General features: G+C 45.3%; 1 long non-coding RNA gene across 2 annotated transcripts; it reads right to left on the bottom strand.

Moving 5' to 3' along the window:
- Positions 1–2,348: 2,348 nt before the first annotated feature.
- LOC139999197 (uncharacterized) lies at positions 2,349–8,202 on the bottom strand. Of its 2 annotated transcripts, XR_011804421.1 has the most exons (3): positions 7,851–8,135; positions 7,638–7,761; positions 2,349–6,038 (listed from the first exon to the last, which is right to left on the bottom strand). It is a non-coding gene; the product is annotated as an uncharacterized lncRNA (long non-coding RNA). The 2 variants fall into 2 exon arrangements; XR_011804420.1 differs by having other exon boundaries at positions 7,638–8,202.

The raw sequence follows: 8,202 nt of genomic DNA, 5'->3' as shown, positions 1-8,202 counted from the left end.
GTTAAATGCAGAATTCGCAAAAAATGTCATTACGCCTGTGTTGTACCTATCATGCTCAGAAGAACACGAGGATATGAAACAAAAATAATAAACAGATAGCAGAAATTAGCCAGAGGCAGATAGATGCACGATGTACCATGGAGGGATTTTTCAGTCTTTGGTGACAGAAGACATTTGGATTCAGAAACATTTGCCAGGGGCCATCGTTTGCTGGGGAAGCTGAGACCATAATGCCTTTAAGTCGTCTTTCAGTGCAGGCTGGCATGTGTGTGGCCATGCGAGGCTGACACAAGTCAATGAAACAAGTGGCAGCATTTTATAATCCATGCCATACCCGGGATTATTTTTCTAGTGTATCCTTTCTTTCTGTGTTATTGCTGTGGACTCTTTTAAAACGCTAGTGCAGATCTAGACCTACTGCATCACCATGCATGAAGCCAGTACATTCATGTGACTGTAGGAATTTTTCTGTATAAATTCTGGTTTAATAAATTAGTGTTGGTATATAAAGAAAAAAAGCAAGGAGATGGGGAGGAAGAAAGGCTCAGTCTTTCATCTGCTGTGAAGGTTATTGTGGGACAGCGGAGGAGCCATGGGTGCCGAGCTGTGTGACGTGACAGCCTGCAGAGCACAGCCTCTGACAAATGGGCTTTGACAAGGACAATTGACAAAAGCAAGAGCCAGAGCCTGAATTTTAAGGACTCTTGCTTTTTTTTTTTTTTTCCCCTTTTCGCTTTCAGGAAGGCTGTTGTCAGACAGCTGTTTGATGCAAAGCAGACTGATATATTACGCGGTCCCCGTGGGGAGCGGAGGGAGATGAACGTAGGAGCCAGCCCACCCCCCGGCCCTGCCTCCCTTCCTCGACGCCACACACGCGAGGCCTGGCGGCCCTGCCCGAGCCTCCTGCCTCCCTTCGGTGCTGGTGGGCCGTCTCCCACCTCCGAGGAGGCTGCCAGGAGAGCTACATGTGCTGCATTAGCAAGCAGGCCCTGCCTGATTTCCCCGTGGTACTTGAGGGGAAGTTCTCTGTAAAACTAATTTAGCCTTTTCCTCCTAGCCCCCACATAAACCCTTCCTTTTGCGGGGCCTGCAGAAACTAGGCATGGCTTCTGGCCACTGGATGCCGAGATGACGTTTTTTTGCGCTAACCAAAATTAACTCCTTGTTACTTTGTCCCTCTCCATTTGCTATAGGCTGCAGTATCCTTCAGAAAAGAGCCATCTTCCTAGCACATATTTGCGCAGGGCTTTGCCTAAATTCTTTGCCTAAGGTCCTTGACTGAGTCTTCCAGGCATGTCATCTACTCAAGTAATACATTAAAGCAACAAGTGTCTCTCTCAAGGGTCTTTAGCTGGGACGAGCCCCTTCACACTCCCTGGGCCACGGAGTGGTGTACACTGGCATTCAATGAAACTGGAAACTCCAGAAGCTGCTGGAAGAGGTGACTGCCTGATTCCCTCACCAGATTCAATGACTAAAATGCTACCTACTTAAGCCTTGCTGCCAGCAGTCTTTCCATGAGGATACGCCACTCAATCTTTGGAGAAATGGAAAGGACGCAGCTCACCAAAGACACCACATCTGTTTGCAGCTGTTATCTGCAGAACTGAGCTAACACCTGCAAAGGTGATAGGCAACATCCAGGCAACATTCTGGAGTGCTTCAAGCAGAGCAGCTTTTACTCATCCATGCGGCATCTCCACCTTTTAGAAGGAGTTAATCCTGTTCAGGGCTTTCAGGCTCCCCTGTAAAACAGGTTCAAGCATAACATGAAATCTTTGAGCAGTACTTACACTGCAAATGCCATGAGGCTGCCAGCAGGGTTTTCCTTAGCTGGTCTTTCCACGCTCCACTGCTGCTAATATCTCTACTTGGCCAGAGTGTGCATTTACCTAAAAAGTGCCATTTCACATTTTTTTATTTTTTATTTTTTTCCCATGGAAAGGGGAAAAAGGCCCAATCCAGTAAAGCACATGAATGTTTTACTGGGCTGGGACTTCTTCTTAGCTAGTTAGTGGCAGTCTTACATCAGTTTGGAGGATTTAGCACTCCAGTAGGATCTATTTTACAGACATGCCCTGAGGTTTTAAATTGTCTTAGTCTTTTACATAATTTGAACAAAGCCCACAAAGCTGTTGTGTGTCTCCTGTGCTTCAGTTGCTTTGGGGCTGTGTCCTCCTGTGCTGAAACACTTGAGACTGAGAAAAATTGCCAAGACTCTGAGAGGTAGGAAAAACAGGAGAGAGGAGTCATTAAAATGCTTAGCACCTACTGCGTTTGCAATTTGCATCTCTGTTGAATTGTAGAAAGATTAGCTAAATTTTCACAGTGACAGTCAGGGACAAAAGAGATGCATCCCTATTTTACACATGAGGAAAGGGAAATACAGGTTTTAAAAGCCTGGGTTTTAGATATAGTGGAGACTGCTGGGGGTGTACCTTTGGAAGCACCATAGGAAACACCTGGTGGAATATATGTACAGCCCAGACCCCTGAGGGAACAATGACTCAGAGTAAAATCACTCATGTAGGCATCCCCTCTGTGTTTCTAGCCCCGCTGTCCTTGCTAGACTGTATCAGCTCATCAGCAAATTGGAGACTACTCCTCGTCATCATGGAAATTCTGTTCTTCAGATGGAAATCAGAAATGCTGTTTTCCTACAAGTGCTATAATTTAGATTCACTTGTGTGCTCCTCACGATCTCTAACGGGAAACAATGACAGACAAAATCACGCCTGACTCATGTCTTCACTGATTCATGCCTAAGGAGCCCCAGTATTGGGAAGAGACGTGCAGATAGAGAAGGCTGTTTGTCAGTGGGTTCAGGAGCATTTGCATTTCTCTGAATACAGCCCCTTGGCATTTCATGGCCTTCGATGCAGATAACTGTCTAACACAAAGTCATGGGGGGCAACCTAGAAGTCCTTCACACAGAAGTCACAGCTGGTCAGAATATCCAGGAGAAATGGGTGCTTAACACCATTTGTTGTTATAAGTCAGGGGCCTGGGGCAAACAAGCTAGTATCTGACAAGAAACTTTCAGGCCTATCACAGCGTATTCACTTCCCAGTGCCAGAGGACAGAGAAGTGCCAGGTATGTATGTAGAACAGAACAATTTGGCCCATGCATTTGCTCTGCCCTTCAGTCCCTTTTAAACCACACTCCTGGGCCAGAAGATCTTGTAATCTAAACAAGACCAGAAACACAAACAAGACAGGGGAGGATGTCCCCTCAGGAGAGCGGGACATGGGGGTGATTGATGAGGTGAGGGGGGAGGGACTGCTTGCAAAGAAAGGTTTTATGACAGTCATTGGCCTAACAGAACTAAAATAGGACAATTTTGTATTCTGAAATCCGTCGGTGATGCTTTGGGTGACCTTTGGCAAATCAATTCATCTCCGTCTGTGCCTCTGGAAAATGGGAATAATACAGCCTTGCTGTCTGGAGAACCCTTGGTAATTCTCAGATGAAAGATGCTTTATTGGTACCAGTATCATCTTTTATTGTCATTAGCATGATAACAGATCTATCACCTAGCAACAGAGCAGTATCTTGCCCTGCTCTGATTGTCCACGTATTTTTCTTGAATTTTGCCTCTCTAGCTGTCTGCTTTTCATTTGGAGCAAGTTTACAGCCCATGACTGTTCTTTTTCCCTTAGCATTGCATGCTGCAGACAGGCACAGCTGCAATGTCCCGAGCTACCCCCCTGTTTCACCCCCTTTCATACCTTCCCCCAGATCCTGACGTACATGTAAGCGGTGAGAGTATCTCCACTAGCTGGCACAATATTTGCTTCTCTTAGCTAGGGTCTAAGAAGTCGTGATTTTAAAAATGTAAATATTCATTTTATGTAAAATATAGTTATATACCTGATTTGCACTAATTATGGAGGGAGAGGGGAGGAGGAATGAATTAAAAACTGTCAATCATGAAACTTCCTAAATTCTTGCAGAAACAACCATTTTCACAGATACTCCAGCCATCAGTTTAAGGACAGATAAAGACGTATGTATGTAAATAACACCAACCCTTGAAGATAAGGATTTCTGCCAAGCCTTGTGACACCTTAGACATGTGATAAGAGCAGTCCTTCTATCCTCAAGAGGCACACAGAGCAACCTATACCACTAGAACCATTAGCATCAGCAAGAGATTAGAGAACAAAAGGAAAGACAAAAATAGAAAAAAAACCATTAGCTTTCCTCATCCAAGAAGAGCCATTCCTAATCCTTCTTTTTTTTTTTTTTTTTTTTTTTTTTTCCCAGACAGTTCTATACCATTTCTTGAAGGAAGCAGTTAAAACAAACAACAATAAAAACAAATCTCCTATGTTTGAGTCTGGGTCAGAGCCTGAGTCCAAGATCAGATCTGTTGGCTCACGACTGTGGCGAGCTGTGGGTTACTTTAAGTCCACTGAGTTCAGTGAAGCAGCACTGATTTCTTCCAGCTGGTATTTGAGTGAAAATACTTCTACTTATTTTGCTATTTTCTCTCTATTTGAGGGAGGATGATCCTGTAGCCTAAAGCATAGCAATACACCAGTTCTACTTGTACTGCAAGATGTTTCAGGGACTGGTATCCCACTGCGCTTTGGGGGTGAGAGATCTCCTGGCTGATTTGGCTTCTCTCCCCGGGAATGACTGCTGTAAAACAGCGGTGTCCCTGGGTCATCGGTCTGACACTTCACAGCAAGATAATGTGCCAGCTGGACGTTTATTGCCCAGTAAACCCCATGCTGTTCTCTTCAGTTGCTGCTGTAATGCAAGAGTGATTGCTGGCATTCAATGCATATGCAGCTCCTTCCTACAGGAAGGAATGGCCAGACAAGGGTGTGGGTTTCAGATGTTTCTGGGTGCCAGTGCTGTGGGAGAAGCACACCATTTCTCTCTCAAAAGATGCCTGTCAGGAAGAAGACAGATGTCTGCTCATGGTGCTAACATGTCTATCATCATTAGGTGTCTTTTTAGAGAAAACTCTGCCAGGACTATCGAATTTTCCATAGCATTTGTGCTTTTGAGCTTGTTGGTTGGTTGGTTGGTGTACGTGTGTTTCTTTCTTAAAGGTACTCTGGTTTCATGTGTGAAAAGAAATTATGGTTTTGGTTTCTCAGTTTTCCCTCCAGGTTCTGCTACATCCCTATCTTGAGAAACACAATCCCCTCTCTCCTCTTAGAGGTCATCCTTGATCCATATTCGCCCTCTTGCCCCACCAGTCCCACCTCCTGCTGCCATAACTCCCCTTTCCACTCCTGCTGCAGCAACCTCACTGACCCCGGTCTCATCTCAAGGCCTCATGCAGCCTTTGTCTTGCTGTTAACTCTAGTCCTAGCCTTACCCTTCCAGCTCTGCCACAAAACCAACCACCTGGGGACTCTCCTCCTCATTCAGCCTTACTAGACCTCCTCCATCGGGATCTGTTTCTCCTTCCTCAGCTTCCTGCAGACCCTGCAAGTCACTGCTCACAGCAGCCCTTTCAGAGCCTGCCTACCTTCTCCCCTTTCTCCCCTCCCAAACAAGTGAGAAGGAAAAGTACTGGAAAACAGGTAAAGAAGAATAAACAAAGCTTGTTCCTTCTGCCCCTTCCCGTTGTCCTGTCTTCAAGCACTGCGCCTTTGGAAGGCCTTTTTGCTACAAGACGGGCTATTTTTGCATTGTTTATACAGCTATGCTTGATACAAGGAGTAAAGTTGCAGGAGAACAGGCCCGCTGTAGAGGAGGCTGAGTGCACTTGACTCAACGTTGCTAAAGAAGCAGTTTTTAATAGAAGCTGCAACTTCTCTGAAGACATATACCGAGGTACTCAGCCGCCTCCCTCAGTCAGCAGAGACAGGTCGGCTCCTGCCGAGGGCAATTCAGATCACTTCAGTCATGTTCCTCCATCGGCTGACTCAGAGCAGGAGCCTGCCTCTCCCCATTGACTGGGAGAGAAGCTTCACTCACGAATTTCATGGGCTAAATGAAGTGCTTTGGTGCCAGTTAGGAACATTTCCTGTAGCCTGTGCTGGTCAGCATCAGCATATGCATCTGAGTTAGAGGCCTGATGAGCAACAGAGAAGGCATTAGTCAATTTTGATCTTATCTCCCTTTTCGTGACTGTTAGAATCACAGCTCCCCATCACCAGGAAAAGCCCGCCTCCCTAGGAGGCATCTTACAGCTTCACAGCTACTTGCTCCCCAGGGAGCAGCTTATACAATAAATATAGATTAGGGAGAAATACTGAGAAGTTATGCACAAGGATTTTTAGAATCTGAATTACAGAAAGAAAAAAAAAAAAGATAAAAAAAGATAAAAGGTAAAAAAGGAGAAAACAAAGAAAAGCCCCTTCCCCCCACCCCCCCTTTTTTTTGTAGGATTTGAAAAGGATCAAGATGGCAACTGTAATTGCCAGCTGGAAGTAGCTGGTTGCTTTTTAGAGGTGTGGAGATGGAGATCACTACATGAAAAAGTAAAAGAGTGGTAGAGTAGTTGCATGAGCAGTGGGAGTAACCAAGCCAGGCCGCCCACAGACCAGTCCCATGGCCAGGGTCTGTGGAGCCTAATGGGACGTGGGCTTTGACTGAAGCTTGCCCATGGCTGTGGTGCTCATGGTGGGCATCCAACTTGTGTTACAAGCTGAATGCAATCTGCAGCCCTTCTGTGGGGACAAGCAGAGGCTCCCTCCTCTACCTCCCTGTGTATTTTCATGAAACTTTAAGGAACCATCTGATTTCTGTGACTGCTTGAATCCCTCTATGCTGTGGCTCAGCTTGGCCAACAGTGCAGAAATAACTGGAGAAGACAGACAGACACACTGAGGGACAGAAAAAAGCTAATTATGGTGCAAGCCTGGGTGAATCAGGTAACACACCCTCACCTGTGGGTTATATATTCACATACAATAACATTTACATATGGTAAGAACGCATGAATACACGACTGTAACCCTCAAGATACATCAGTAGCTGTTAAAAATATTCTATAGTCGGTAGATCTTTAAAACTCTGAAGCAGCTCCAACACATCAGTTAATTTGTCTTTTATAGGGGAAAAACCACATAGCCCTATCGTGTTTCCTGGTCAGTACCTGGGCCTAAGCAGTGTAATCACCAGGGTACTGCCTGGGACTTGAGACCTCAATGACAAGTGTAATTGCCAGCAGTTTGCCTTCCTTGTCCCTAATCACTTGAGCACGAAATACAAAACATAATGGTTTTAAGAAACCAACTTCAAAATTTCACTTAACATGCCTGAAAAGATTTGAGGTAAGGAGGCTCAGTGTAAAATGCTTGTAAAAAATATTTCTAAGATGTCAGCATCCTTTTAAATAGGCTGAGTCTGATCCCTTTTAATTGCCATATAATCCTATACTTCTAACGTGGGATGCACAGGTAACTAATCACTTTTCTAATCTGACTGTGAGCTAGGGATTTAGCATCTTCAATCAGAGGATTGTAGGTAACTGAATAATGATGAGACAGGACTCCCTGAAGATGACACGATCCATGCAACTGCTCTCCTGGCAACCATGATCTGGGAAGCGGAAAATACCCAGAGAAAAGGATGAGCTGGAAAGAAGAGGAGTTGTCTGTGTGTGCAGATAGATGCTGGAGTCTCCCAGAAGATGTTTGCAAAGACAAAATAAGTGGAGGAAACTTGCCTTATGATATCTTTTCTTCCCCATAACAGTTGGCCATCCTTGAATCATTCTCATAAGAAGCTTGCCCAGCTGTCCCACAGTACAGGCAGCGAGTGGTATTAGGGGGATGTCATATCCCCATCTCCTGGGATGAACATTCAGCATATGCTGCTGCCAGCACCACAAGGATTTTCATCCTCTGGTGCTGTCAGCCTGTGTCTTTGCCCTACTCACATGTTTGAATCAGATGCAGCAGGTAGGCGAGTGTTGTCTTGCATTAACTCATCCATTTGGGTTACAGAGGGAATTCTCCATCTCTGCATCAGCCCTGTGGTGCTGCCCAAACCCCTTCCACAGAGCAGGAAAGGCTGAGGTGCAGCAGCAATAAATAACACAGAACAGATGCACTGAATCAATTGTGTCCCTCCACAGTTTTTATAAGCAAGAAGTCTTCCTGCTTCTGCATCCAATTTCCCTTGTCAAGTCACCGTGCCCTGTCTGCAAATTACAATTAATCACTATGGAGACTGTTGCAAAGTCACCAATTTGGGATTAGTGTTTCAGCTGAGCACTAAGCAACAGGTGC

This window comes from Anas platyrhynchos, chromosome 1, assembly GCF_047663525.1.
Source record: "Anas platyrhynchos isolate ZD024472 breed Pekin duck chromosome 1, IASCAAS_PekinDuck_T2T, whole genome shotgun sequence".
In the NCBI taxonomy this organism is placed as follows: domain Eukaryota; kingdom Metazoa; phylum Chordata; class Aves; order Anseriformes; family Anatidae; genus Anas; species Anas platyrhynchos.
The sequence above is the reverse complement of the archived record's forward strand: the minus strand, read 5'-3'. Positions and strand labels throughout refer to the sequence as shown.